The 12,985-nt window shown below is 41.8% G+C and overlaps 1 long non-coding RNA gene across 1 annotated transcript; it reads left to right on the top strand.

Moving 5' to 3' along the window:
- The first annotated feature begins 6,474 nt into the window (after positions 1–6,474).
- LOC117662743 (uncharacterized) lies at positions 6,475–12,623 on the top strand. The gene is made up of 3 exons (XR_004590499.3): positions 6,475–6,816; positions 7,840–7,967; positions 12,307–12,623. It is a non-coding gene; the product is annotated as an uncharacterized LOC117662743 (long non-coding RNA).
- Positions 12,624–12,985: the final 362 nt, after the last annotated feature.

Here is a 12,985-nt window from a genome sequence, read left to right as displayed (position 1 = left end):
CTACGGTTGTGGGTCCATCTGGTTGCCTCAATTTCTTGGGGAGTTTCCGAGCAGTTTGTCAGGCAGCTTAGTTGGGTGACTAGGCAAACTTTAGTACATGAAAGGTGCTTGCCAAGATTATTCCTAAAAATTAACATACTTAGGAAAACCAGACTAGAGGTTTCTCAGCTGAAGACATGATCCCCAAGTAGATGTGTGTTAATACCTGGCTACTTTTCCATTTGTCAGGAAGCAATAAGAACCCTACACTGAAAGCAAAGAAGTCCTCACCAGCCTCAAATTTTAAGAAGTACACATGGAGATGTTTCTATTCTAAAAACTATTATTGAAAGTGTTATAAATACTCAAGAGGACACACATTCGATCTGTTTTTCTCCTTTGGTGAAGAGGAGGGTGTCGGGTCTAGAATGGAAAGTGAAAAAGAGATGGCATTGAGGAATTATTTCACATACACATACACACCTATGAAACACAAACAATCAGTGAAGTTGGATCTCTCTCCCTCTCCCTCTCTCTCTCTCTCTGATGTTTTGCATTTAACTTCAGCTTATATTTCTGGTTTCCTCTTCTTTTATCTTGAAGAACAATTGAAGAACAATTGTCCCACAAGTGCACTTCCAAAAAGCAATTGACCTTTCTTGGCTTTTTTTCCTTGAAAACGTTTGGCTTTTTATTTCAAGAAGCTTCTGCAGGAACACAAAAACAGTGCCTGCTGCCAAGGGACCATGTTAACCACTCTCTGGACAGAACATCTCACCACTTTCATTGCCAAATTTGAAGAATGGAATGAAACCTGAAACAACCATTTCTTAAGTATTTGATTCAGTATGGGAGACAAACAAATATGAACTAGTGAAGGTGGCTCCACTATTTTTAACATCCCTTCAACTACCCTGTTTCCCCCAAAATAAGACATCCCCTCATAATAAGTCCAATTGGGCTTTTGCGCGCATGGCAATAAGGCCAAGCACTTATTTCAGGGTTCAAAAAAATATAAGACAGGGTCTTATTTTCGGGAAAACACGGTATCATTCTTTGCTTTATATTGGTTTTTGTATATTTTAATATTTTAGCTCTTTTGTATGCTGCCCAAATCGCTCATTTGTGAGATGGGCAGCTATATAAATTGGTATAAAAGCACCAGGCCAGAAAGCAGATGATCGTGAGTTCAAGTTCTGCCTTAGCCATGAAGGCCAGCTGAGTGAAAATAAGAGAAAGAAGGTTCTTGAGTATGTCTACCTCTTTATTTGTAAAAAAGAATGAAGGAGAGATACAAATATCCACAATGTCCTTTTCTATGAATCTTGAAGAGCTTTTCCATTTCCTTTATCCTTCAAGCACCCTGTTTGTATATATTCAAGGAATAAGAGTTCAAAAATTTTACAATGTTCAAATGACAAAAAGCATCCAGAAGAACTGGATAATCTCAGAGGAACTGTTTCTTTAGAATTTCAAAAATACAAGTGGAAAGCTGGACAAGCTAAAATGTAGTGAGTTTCAGAAAAGGCTTTACAGTAGGGGTGCTTAGATCTGGCCTGCGGGGCCACCCTGGAAACAGCAAAGGACCAGTCCATGGTGCCTGCCAGCAAAAATGGAGCTTGAGGGCCGCAGGTAGTCCTCTCAGGCTCTGTTTTTGGCCATGATGGCCTCCTGCAACCCTCTGCCAGTGAAAACGGAGCTACATTTTCACTGGCAGAGGGCTGCAGGAGGCCGTTACAGCTGAAAACGGGGCCCTGGGGGCCCACATGTGGCCCCCCATCTCCATTTTCGCTGGCAGAGGGCTAGCAAAACAAAGTAAAAACAAAACAAAAGGAGAAATGTTTCTCCTTTTGCATCGGAGCATGCAAGAAGGGACAGGAAAAGAGAAAGGGAAAGTGGAAAGACAAAAAAAAAGAAGGAAAGATGAGAGCAAGGAAGGAAAAATAAGGAAAGAGGGGAAGGAAGAAAGAATGAAGAGGGAAGGGAAAAGGAAGGGAGGGAGGGAGGGAGATTATAATGAGAGGGAGGGAGGGTCTGAGGGAAGTCCTGCCTTAGCACTAGGCCACCACAGATGCCCCCGACACGAGTGATGTCGAGCTAGCCACACCTATGCCCATCCTGGCCAGCCCCCAGCCCCCCCAAGGTCAAACACAACCCTGATGCAGCCCTCAATGAAATAGAATTTGACACCCCTGCTTTACAGGAACACAGTCAAAATGAACCCTGGTAGAATCTGGATACTGATGTTCTTCTGTTCCTAGAAGAACCTGGTCTAAGAACAGTAAAGTATTGTTGGTTAAAAAAAAAAGAGACCATTTTGCATATCCCAGCTTGAAAAAAAAAACCCGTTTTTTTCCCCTTGCAACAGAGCTTTCTGTACTCCATAAAATTAAAAATAAAATGCACATATGTGTTTCCTGATTTACTTTTGCAGGGGAGGGTACTTCTTTAAATAGTGGGCTTTGATATGAATTTGTTTCAAATGGAGGCATGGAAATGATGGATTGCCAGTGCCAAAGACTGGACAAATAGACTCTCTTCTACTCAGCACTCAGAACACTATTGTCAACATTGCCTTGGAGAAGTAAGGAAGGAAGTTAAACAACTCACTCGACTTCTTCTGAAAGTGTTATATTCCTACTTACAATGTCACCGACCTCGTTAATAAAACTACAAACAAATCTTTCCTGCTGTTTTCCCCCAGCCCCGGAATATCTCTAAATGAAATACCACAAGGTGGCAGCCCTTTCAACCAGTTGTTATTAGTCTGAGGATGTGCCCTGATGAACACAGAGGCAGTTCTGTTGAGGACCATCAAATTCAATAGAACTTCCATCAATCTTTCCCTTTCTTCCTCCTGCCGGATATATTGAGAGACCCTGATACATTTGGAGGCTACCAAATTGGAGAAGTCTAAATTAAACATTTCCCAACATTTTCAAACCACCAGTTTAAACATTAAATCTCGCCTGAAGAGGATTAATTTTTATGTTCCATCAGCTTCTTGAGCTGTCAACAGATAACTGGCAGACAGGGACTGAGGATGCTATGAAATTTTTCTCATTGTGCACTCTGGAGGTTGGGGAAGTGGTCTCCTAAGTAATGATCCAAATATATCCTAATTTGGGAGCCCTTGGGCAGAAAGTTAAGTTTGCACTATCTTTTCTTTTAGCTGCTCTAAAATCTGGTCTATCTTACTTTACCTTCCTTCTTTCCTTTACATATAGATGAACTGTTCAAATACCTCTACCAGCAATCACCTCATTCGTGCATTTAAATCATATTCATACTGGCTGCTAAAACATATACATGGTCCAATAAAAGTAGTCTCCAGACAAAACTTAATGCTTTGCCAATGGTATTTTGTTCCTGTAAAAGTGCAACCTAGCTCCTCTTTAAAAGTGTCACCTACTATTTGGCCTGAAAGATGCTATTTGAAGTAAATAGCTGTTCAAAGGGAGAAACAGTGGCAGTACTTCTGAGTGTGAAAATGGAATGAGAGGAAAAGGCTTGGTTGTAGTCCCAAATGGCTATAGATTTTTTCTTTTCTTCAACCCACTCCCTCTTCTCATAATATATACCATTTCCCTTAAAATAAGACATCCCCTGATAATAATCCCAATCGGGCTTTTGATCGCATGGGCTAAAATAAGCCCCCCTGAAAATAAGCCCTTCCTGAGAATAAGCCCTCCCCGAAAATATTTAAACACATGCGCAGCCCGTCCCCACCATTTCCTCTAGTTAGGGTTAGGGAGACAGAGCTGGAAATCAGGTAAGATGGCAAGAGGAGCCCCGTCTTGCTCCATGTGCCCCAAAATAATAAGACATCCCCCAAAATAAGGCCAAGCACTTATTTCGGGGTTCAAAAAAATATAAGACAGGGTCTTATTTTCGGGAAAACATGGTACCTTAAGCAGCATATCAGTTACCCAGGAATATTCACTTAAGTTGCTCTTGAAGGAATAAAGTTGGGAAAATATGAAATAATACTCTCATTAACATAGCTGTTCTTTTCTTCCCTTTTAGAACTTAAAATATATCTCGTTTGCCTCTCTCCCAAAACTGAGTCCAACAATGCTCACTTAGTTGAGTTGGGTGGTATAGAAATTGAATAAATAAATAAATACCCAGACAATGAAATAAATGAGGCAAAATAATAAATAAAATATAGAACTCTTATCATTCATATAATTGTCCCAATGCATAAGATTTGTTTCTGATTTTCTTTCTTTCGCTCCATGTTTTTTTGGAGGGAAGTGGGAATACAGTTATTTTCTTATTGCATACTTATCTATCTGAAAACGCCCAAAAACTGACCCTAGAATAGAAATCAAATTTGTTTCCTGGACATAAATATTCTTCCCAAAGCCCCAAAGAAGGGATAAATATCCACCCTTGTCTTTCTTAACTGTGGGCTCTCTCCATATGAGGCCTCTTATTCAGTAATTCCAAATCAACATGGCTGTGAAACTTGCTGAGAGGAATTCTGAGAACTGTAGTCCCAATACAAATTAAAGGTTATATAGGTAGTCCCTGATTTATGACCATAATTGAGCCCAAAATTTATTTTGTTAAATGAGACATTTGTTAGAGTTTTGCCCCATTTTATGACTTTTCTTGCCACAGTTGTTAAGTGAGTCATTGCAATTCATAAGTTAATAATGCGGTTGTTAAGTGAATCTGGCTTCCCCATTGACTTTCCTTGTCAGAAGGGAAGAGCAAAAGGGGATCACATGACCCTGGGACACTGCAACCGACATAAATATGAGTCAGTTGCCAAGCATCTGAATTTTGATCATATGATCATGGGGATGCTGCAAAGGTCGTAACTATGAAAAACGGTCATAGGTCACATTTTTCAGTGCTGTTGTAACTTTGAATGGTCACTAAATGAACTGTTGTACGTTGAAGACTACCTGTAATTGGAAGGCTTACATAGCTACCGGTAGCTGAGGTCAGGGGAATTTAACACTGGCCTTGAAAAGGAAGTGGGGAAGAGGAATGGAATGATTACTTGGCCCTGAGAAAGTAGAAAGCACTAGAAAGAGAACAGAACTGCCTTTTTGTTTTATTTAATTTGGGATTAGAAGGCCAATAACGCCATACAATTCTGAGCAGTGTGCAACACTACACAGAGAGCAGGCATTGCAACAGAAAAGGTCTGTTTTCTAGAGCTGACAGACCCACATTGTTTAAGTGAAGGAACCCACAAAAGGCCCATCCTGCCATATTGCATAGGAAGGGCACGAATTATCATAGTTACATGAACCCTGAAATGACCAGGACCTAGGCCTTTAATAGCTTTATAAATTATAACTAACACCTTGAATTGAAGCAGACTGGCAACCAGTTCAGCTTGCAAGACAGTGTTGTCGTAAGAGCACACAAAGGTACTGACAGCATTGCTTGGGTAGCCCAGGGATGAGATGTATTATTCGATATCATTAGCAGACAGACGCTACCAGACTCCAGACTGATGCAAGTTCTCACCCAGTGATTTCATGTAAATGTAAATAGAAAGCATGAGAGTGTTAAACTCTAAGTACTCTACAAAGGGGGGGGGGGTTGTTTACAGGAACTCTCCCTTCTTTCAACACTGACAGGAACCAAGCCACATGGAAAGGAGAACCAGTGCAATACGATGTACCACCCTCCCACTCCCAATCCCCATAACAATCTCAGAAGGGTACCAGTGTAATGGTATCAAAAACTGCTGAGAAATCACGGAGAACCAGTATGGACATGCCAGCCCTGTGCTAGCTCCACCAGAAGTCATCAACAAAGGTGATCAGTGTTATCTTCATACTGTGTCCTAGTCTGAAACATAACCAAAATGGGTCAAGAATAAACCACCTTCTCTTTAAAAAGGAACACCAGAGATTAAAACTGTCCAGAATGGTTGGGTCCAGCAATAGCTCCTTGAGAAGGGATGCACCCCTCCCCACCTCCTTTTAAGGCCAGTAAAACCAACCCCTGCCTCAAAGAAGTGACATCACAAGATGGACCCAAGCACACAACACTTCTCAAGGAGACTTAACAAGCCAAGAAGGACATGGATTTAATAATGGCCAGGTTCATAATCTGAAGGACTCTGTTTACTGGCTTAGGAGTCATAGGCTCAATCACTCCATCACAAGACCATGTCTCAGGCTGCTCATCCAGACATGCCCAGTCAAGAGTCCAATTGCAAATAGATTAGAGAGACTTTATCTTCCAGATAGCGGCCTTATCTGCTGGATTTCTCACAGCATCTGATGGTCCTACGGATTGTTCTTCTCCAGCAAGGAATAAATCATCCTTGATCAGGGCTGCCAGATAGTTATTGGCATACCCAATAAGAGAAATAAATACATTTTGCTATTTTTGTCGCCAAGATGTGATCTACAGTGTGGTCTTTTATTCATGTTTGGTTGGATGTCACTCTTCATTTTTCTTCAGTGATGCTCTAGGCATCTCTTCTGGCAGTTCTTCTCCCAGAGTTCCTTGAAGAATCAAGGAGCACTCTGGGATTGACAGAGTTGAGAGGCCACATAGGAGAAATTCAATCCAAGACCCCTATATCACCTACCCATTCCAAGATATCAATTAATTCCTTGACCAAACTGCCTACCAAATTTTCAAGGAAAACCCCAAGCCCTCTCTGAAGCCCCACGGAGTCCATTAGTTGATTGAATAGACCAATTCAGCAGATCCTACCTCTCTGCAGTGCCTGGGGTAGCTGCACCAGCAAGTCAAAAAGCAATCAGAAAGTGTTCTGACCTTGACAAGGACCAACAGTAATGTTCTTTACTGCCAGATCTGTTTCAACTGCCCGGAGACAAATAGGTGTGACCACTGGTATGCGTTGAACCTTCAATAACTTGGGACAGGTCCATGGTTTCCAAAGCAGCTCTGAACTTCTGAGTTGCCCCAGAATAAATATCTCCAGAGGCAGGTTGAAATTGCTGATTACCTGGCAATGAAGTCTAGCAAATGGGGTAGGGATGATGGTGGGCAACAGAGAATGCAGTAGAGCAGGATCAATCCTGAGTCTTCCTAGAGCACAACTTGATCCAGAGGGTCTCCCTTCCAGTTATCTATGGGGCACAGCTCTAAGGACAGACCCACACATTACAATAGCTATCCTGTCTTCTCTCCCCTGAACTCACAGCTAATGCCTAAGTTGAAATCCAGCTCGCACAGCTTTGAAAGAGAATGACACACCCATCCACCAGGCCTACCCAGATCCTTGTTATATACAGTACAATAATTTGGCTGCCTCATTTTGATTAAACAACAAATGAGAACAATTTATAACAAACTGCCATGGAATTCAGAAGCAACAGCTGGAGCCTGAGGCCACCAAGGATGAGGTGACTTGTTATTAGGGATGAATATTGAAGGACAGACAGTGAGATTGCTCACAATGTCACTGAATGAAACCCATTCTCATATTCCTGTCTTGATCTTGTTCTTAAAAAGGAGCAGTGAAGGTTTTGGATAAGCTTTTCAGATTCTGTATACTGACAATAATAAAAACAGCAGTCTTAGAATCCCTCCGGTGTCTGTTTCTTGACCCAGGGGCTATCTTGAGGGGCTGACATACAAAGACTTCAGTAAAAGATCAGAAGGAGTCTGATGGCACCTTTTCTGATTATGAACTTTAATTAAAAGGCATGCACTTTTTAATGCATTAGGGTTTAAACTGTGGTGAGGTAACCTACATCTGCACAACCACACTTGTCTTCCCCTCCCTTATTTAAATCTGTATCAATTTAGCCACTCTATGCATCTGCTAAAGTAGGCTGCAGTTCTTGATGCCTTTTAATAAAATGTATTCGTGAAAAAAGTACCATCTTCTCATTTTTTTTACTACCATAGATTAACATGGTTCTCCTTCTACAAAGACTCAAGTAAAATATCTTTAATATTAATTTTGGGAAAAATACAGAGCCTTGGAAACTGCCAGAGGAATTTCCCATCTCATTTTCAGTGAATTCATTCAACAGGTCAGAGTCTCTGAATAATTTGAAACACTTTTTCCCAGCTTTCTTGTCACCTGGGCTGATTTGTCATTTATTAGACTTATTACTTATGTTTATTGTCCCTTCCGTTCCTTTTTCACCCTCCAAATCTCTCAGGCTATTTAGTGAAGATTGTTCTCTAGCCCATAAAGAAGCTGTGGGATCAGTGGTGGGTTGCTATTGGTTCGCCCCGGATCGGGCAAACCAGTAGAGGCAGTGGCGGGAGGCTCCGCCCACCCACCTGCACATGTGCAGAAGCTTCTGCGCATGTGCAAAAGCATTACACGAGTGCCACACGCCCATGAGTGAACCAGTAGTGACTGCATTTGAATCCCACTACTGTGTGGGATATATGCATATTATAAATAAATAAATAAATAAATAAATAAATAAATAAATAAATAAATAAATACATACATACATACATACATACATACATACATACATACATACATACCTGGGTAATTATTGCAATGCTTTAGCAATTGTTGAGTACTTCATACAATATTGATTCAATGTTATTTTAAATGACACATGGATCTGAGACATACTTCTTGGCTGAAATGAGATTGGAACCAGGATTTCCTGAATAATTTTACTGGTTAGCCACTAAATTCGTTCCATACATGACTTCCTAGACCCAGCTATATGGGATTACTAAGGAAAATAGATCCAGCTAAACTTTTTCCTCTTTCTAACTGACTTTGGGTTCAAGCATTCCATTTCACAATTTCCAGGCATCAAAGGTGCTTTTTACTGTTGTTCACTTACACTGATATCATCAGAATTTCCACATATGATCCCAAAGCCAGGAAAACATTGGTAGAAAATGAAACTCTGCGGTACAGATTTTTCTCCTATTCATCACTACATTCATGTCATTCTACATAGGTCTGTCTCCCCCCACTACTTCCTCCATATTCTAGTTTGCCAAACAAAACACAACAAAATCCAAGTAGCTCAATCAAGTAGCTTAACATATAAGCTGGTCTAGTGGAACAAAAGCAAACATACAAAAAAAGTTCAAAGCAAAAGTTTCAAAGCAATTTTCAAAACTCCTCTACATCACTGGGTTTTTTAAACTTAGCTAATAGAAAAATTATTTTGCAATCATGATTTAAACTGGACTTTATGCAATATGCTGAAAATCATTAGGGTATATTTTAGGGATTCATCTATGTCAGTGATGGCTAACCTTTTTGCCATCGTGTGCTGGGGGAACTGGGGGGGTCACACGCGTGTGTGCCCACACCTATAATTCTATGCTCCCCGCCCCCATGCATGCGCGCGTGGCCCCCTGCTCCCACCCCTCACCCCGCTCCTGGCATGTGATGGCCCAGTAGGCCTGTTTTTCTCTCTCACCTGGCACCAGAGCTTTTCTAGGACTCTGAGGAAGGTGAAAATGGCCTTCCCCACCGCCCCGGAGACCCTCCGGAGGCCAGACACAGCCCGTTTGCCAACTTCCGGTGGGACCGGAAGGCCTGTTTTTTGCTGTCCCGAGCCTCCAGAGCCTCTCTAGAAGTCTGGGGAGGGTGAAAACGGCCTTCCCCACACCCCCCCAGAGGCCCTCTGGAGGCAGAGAATGGCCCGTTAACCAACTTCCAGTCCCACCGGAAGTTGGCAAACAGGCCGTTTCTGGCCTCCACAGGGCTTCCAGGGTGGTGGGGAAGCCGTTTTCGTCCTCCCCAGACTCCTAGAGAGGCTCTGAAGGCTGGGGACAGCAAAAAACAGGCCTTTCCCACCACCCCCTGAGGACCTCCGGAGGCAGGAAACAGCCTGTTTCCCTACTTCTGGTGGGCCCAGAAGGCCCGAAAATCAGCTGGCCAGCGCGTGCATGCGTGCCAGAGCTGAGCTTGCGTGCCCACTGATATGGCTACACATGCCACCTGTGGCACGCGTGCCATAGGTTCACCATCACAGATCTATGTTATGTTATATTGAAACAGGTGTATGTAAGGACACATAAGTGTGTATTCACTAAAATGGGCTCACAATGTATATTCAGAAAGTAAATCTGCCCAAAGCTTAGCTAAATTAAGAACCATGTTTTCCCCTGATGCAACAGCAGTCAAAGGGGATTAAATAATACATTTTCCCTGTTGTTTATGGGTTGGTCTGTATTATTTATTGAAAGGAGGGGGGAGAATGAAGAGAAAGAATAAACAGAGGAAGGTATTATAACATGGAATGTTGTAACATTGGGATTATTATCCCAAGTAAACAACCTCACCTTGGATTTGTTTACCCATCCCATGTGACTTATTTTCAACAATTTTAACTCATCACTGTCAGATCCCTGAAGATTCACACAGAATCTTCCTGCAGTTTCTCTGTACAGAAACTGGAATATGCTATGGTTAACAAGAGATAGGTGTGGTAGATTATCAAGACCCTGCTTTCCTCATCACTGGCCATGGTAGCATGGTCTTCTGAGAGTTAGGATTTAGTAACTTCTGGAGTCTTATAAGCAGAGGTGATATTCAGCAGGTTCTGACCAGTTCTGGAGAACCGGTAGCAGAAATTTTGAGTAGTTTGGAGAACCGGTAAATACCACCTCTGACTGGCCCCGCCCCCATCTATTCTCTGCCTCCCGAGTCCCAGCTGATTGGGAGAAAATGGGGATTTTGCAGTAACCTTCCCCTGGATTGGGGTGGGAATGGAGATTTTGCAATATCCTTCCCCTGCCATGCCCACCAAGCCATGCCCACCAAGCCACACCACGCCCACAGAACCAGTATTAAAAAATTTGAATCCCACCACTGCTTACAAGATTTGTAGCACAGTGCTGTAGAACAGTAATAAGAGAATCCTGAAATAACCAGCTCCTTCTTCCTTCTTTGACAACATGTGAAGATGTCCTTCAGATATTTCTACCAAATGAAGGTGGGTGGCCACAAGAAAGAGGCCATCTCAGTTGTGGGCCTCTAGCTCTGGAAAGCTTTTCCTAAGGGGAGGCACTTATTCTGCAAATTGTTATAAGAATTTCTTAATGTCTACTTTCTGTAGGGATAATGGAATTCATACTTTTTTTTTCCATATTCCCCATGCTGTTTATTGCTATATTTGTACTCTTGCTGTTTGAGTGTTTTAATCACTCCACTGATCTCAGAAGCTAAGGAGAATTGGGCTTGGTTAATATTTGGATGGGGTCCCACCTGGAAATTCCAGAGAAGCTGGTTAAATGAGGAAATAGAAAACAGTATTTCAGAAGACGCCAAGGGCATATCATGCCAAGAAAACCACAAGAATACAAGGCATCCATCCAGGGTTAAGGTGAATTTGAGAGTACCTTTTGTTTGTCTGCCAGGGAATTTTCTCTCAGAGTAGCTAATGTTTAATATATGCATTGCAACATCTGTGACATTCTGAAGAAACCAAAGCAGCTTAAATTCTTCACTAAACATGCCAGAAATTGAGGCTGCTTGGAAGTTACATCATCTTGAAAATATATCCCCTAATTTCATATGTATCAAGGTTAGTTCTGCTTTCGCACCTGAAATTTATTTTATGGTATTTATTTAAAGTATCAGAAGCTCTCAGAGATGCTCACATTATTAGGTCAATCAGAGTAAGGGGCCATTGACATGGAAACAATAAAATTTAAAGAGATGTCAGATGGCCCTTTAATTTACTTCTTCCTTCTCTAGCTCACAGAGGAGTTTGTCCTCATTGCATATGTACTGGGAGGAGGAAGCCATCGTCCTTCTCTCCTGAAACTCAAATACAGGTAGTTCTCAATTTACAATTCACTTAGTGACTGTTCAAAGTTACAACGGCACTGAAAACCTTATGACATTTGTTCACAGTTATGACCTTTGCAGCATCCCCATGATCATGTGATCAAAATAATTGCAGTGTCCAAGGTCATGTGATTGCCTTTTGTGACCTTCTGACAAGCAAAATCAATGGGGAAGCCAGATTCACTTAACAACCAGGTTACTAACTTATTACTTAACAACTGATGCAAGAAAGGTCGCAAAATGGGGCAAAACTCACTTAACACATGTCTCACTTAACTACAGAAATGTTGGGCTCGATTGTGGTCATAAGTCAAGGACTACCTGTACTTTGGCTACCAAATGAGAAGACAGGACTCACTGAAAAAGATGCTGATGTTGGGAAAGATTGAAGGCAAAAGGAGAAGGGGACAGCAAAGAATGAGATGGTTAGATAGTGTCATCGACGTGGTGGCCATGGGTTTGGGTGGATTTCAGGAGACACTGGAAGGGGGGAGGGGGCTGACATGCTATGGTTCATGGGGTTGTAAAAAGTCAGACGTGACTTAGCGACTGAATAACAAAAAGTTACAAATGGTTGTTTTCAGGGAAGAAGAGGTCTCATCCTAGTGGATAGAGCAACAGCAAGAAGCAAGATTTCCTCTTTCCTTGAAATGAAAACTGCATCAGTTTTTCTTGCATTCCATCCCCTGCTCATACCACATACACAGAAGGTCTTCTTCATGACTGCATGAGCATGATTTTCTCTAGAAAACTACACCAGCATAAATTGACTGTGCTTCCATATCAAGATCAATGAAGTAGTGGTGGGTTCTAATCAGTTTTACCACCGGTTCGCATCGCACACAAGCGCAATCACCAAATAACGATGATAGTAATTTATTAAATCAACATGCCACCTGTCTCCCATCTACAGTATATATATAAAAGCAAAACACCACTCACACATCATCACAAAATCTCCAGAACCGTAGAGCCTACAAACTTGAAATTTGCCACATATGTTCCTCTTGGCTTCTAGGTGCTCACTAAGAAAGGATTTTTTGAAATGACCATCACAGCATTAGTATTTTTTTCTATATTATGATTAACAGGCTCTGATGCTAAGGAGTTCTACTCCCCCTCCCCACCTGAAAAGAAATTTGTTCCAAATGCAAAACACAAGCAGAGGAGAGGAGTTTCAGTTTCAGTTTTACTTTCACAGCAGCAAGCAGGGGATAGGATAGGGAGGCTTCTGTGGGGCAAGCCTGAGGAAGAGAAGGGGAT

Source organism: Pantherophis guttatus, chromosome 2, assembly GCF_059756535.1.
Source record: "Pantherophis guttatus breed Tessera chromosome 2, ASM5975653v1, whole genome shotgun sequence".
In the NCBI taxonomy this organism is placed as follows: domain Eukaryota; kingdom Metazoa; phylum Chordata; class Lepidosauria; order Squamata; family Colubridae; genus Pantherophis; species Pantherophis guttatus.
This window is presented reverse-complemented; position numbering and strand designations above follow the sequence as displayed.